This window comes from Hevea brasiliensis, chromosome 15, assembly GCF_030052815.1.
Source record: "Hevea brasiliensis isolate MT/VB/25A 57/8 chromosome 15, ASM3005281v1, whole genome shotgun sequence".
Taxonomy (NCBI): domain Eukaryota; kingdom Viridiplantae; phylum Streptophyta; class Magnoliopsida; order Malpighiales; family Euphorbiaceae; genus Hevea; species Hevea brasiliensis.
Genome location: NC_079507.1, coordinates 41,337,146 through 41,338,892, shown reverse-complemented (window position 1 = coordinate 41,338,892; position 1,747 = coordinate 41,337,146). Strand labels below are relative to the sequence as shown.

The following is a 1,747-nucleotide window of genomic DNA, read 5'->3' as shown; positions in this document are numbered from 1 at the left end:
TGGTCAAAGGTCTTAAAGGATTTTAATTGATTTGATCACCACGAAAGTAGGGTTCGAGTTAATTAGAATACACCCTAGATGCCTTGAGAGAGGATTTAGGATAGCTTAGGACTAATTTCCATCAAGGAAAACGATCCTCAATTCAGTAAATAAATGAGATAACATCCCTAGTATGATTCAAGTGTGAAATCTTAATTCCAGAATTGCTTCAAATAAATCATTTCGTTTTAAGTTTACCATTTTAGTGTTTAAAGTTAACAACTTCATTCCCTAAGTATTCGATAGCCTAGACAGTCAAGATGTCTGTGTAGATTGGTACTTGCTAAACAAAATTCCTCATGGGAACGATACTCTACTCATCACTTTATTACTTGTTAGCGATACGTGCACTTGCGGTAATTGCAAAATAGCGAAATAAGTTTTTGGCGCTGTTACTGGGGATTTTTGGTTTTAGTAATATCAAGCGATAGGCTATTTAGCTAATTTAGGCAATTATATTTATTATTTAATTTTATTTTACTGGTTGTATTTCTTTTCTTTTCTCTCAGGTACCCGATCTGGTATATGACCAGAACAAAGCAAGAAGAAATTTTGGACTGTGATCTAGAAATAGACAGAACTCTGAAAGCCATCAGAAAGGAAAGGAAACATCAAGAGCACAGCTAAATAGATCCCGAAATCCCAACCATGGCCAATAATAATGACAGACCAAGACTCTAGAGAGATTATAGAGCTCCATCTGTCCAAGGATTTCAGCCCAGCATCACTAGACCCATAGTGGAAGCTAACAACTTTGAATTAAAACTAGCATGGCTCCAAATGATCCAACAAACCCAGTTTGTAGGTTCACCAACAGAGGACCCACACTATCACCTCCAGTGTTTTCTTGCCTTATGTGATACATTCAAGATGAATGGAGTTTCTGATCAAGTAATAAGACTCAGAGCGTTCCCATTCTCCCTTTGAGATAGAGCAAGGAAGTGGTTACTTTCTCAACCGGCTGGAACATTCACTACCTGGGAAAACCTCTCCCAAGCTTTTCTAGCAAGGTATTTCCCACCTGCAAAGACTGCAAGGCTGAGACTTGAGCTCAACACCTTTAGACAAAAGGAGGGAGAATCACTCTATGACGCATGGGAAAGATATAAAGACCTGCAGAGGGAATGTCCACACCATGGCATAGAAGATTGGCTATTGGTGCAAAATTTTTATAATGGATTATTACCCTCTACAAGGAGCATAGTTGATTCAGCTGCAGAGGGTGATCTAATGGAGAAAACAGTGCCATAAGCACTTGAACTCCTAGAAAGGGTTGCATACCATAACTATGAGTGGTCAAACGAAAGAGGAAATGCAAGAAGAACTGCAGGGGTCCTGGAAGTAGATGCCCTGAGCATGATAAATGCCCAATTTGATCAGCTCACAAAGAAACTCGAAAAAATGCAAGCTAACGCAGTTGGTACAAATAGTCAACATGAAGGCAGCTACGAAGGAGGATACATGAATTCAAAATACAGCAATTTCAACGAACCTACAAAACAGATGAACTATGTGAATAATGGAGGAAACTTCAACCAGAGGCAACCAAACAATCCATATTCAAATACTTACAACCTTGGATGGAGAAATCACCCAAATTTCTCATGGTCCAATCAGCAGAACCAGCCAATAAACAAGCAACAAGGGTACAAACCTCCAGCACCCCCTGGATTTCAGAACAGAGGCCAGAACCTTGCACAGCCATCGC

At 39.7% G+C, this 1,747-nt stretch overlaps 1 non-coding gene across 1 annotated transcript; it reads right to left on the bottom strand.

Annotated features, from left to right (window-relative positions):
• Positions 1-1,074: 1,074 nt before the first annotated feature.
• On the bottom strand, positions 1,075-1,181 carry LOC131174190 (small nucleolar RNA R71). The gene has a single exon (XR_009144438.1). It is a non-coding gene; the product is annotated as a small nucleolar RNA R71 (small nucleolar RNA).
• Between the last annotated feature and the right edge of the window lie 566 nt (positions 1,182-1,747).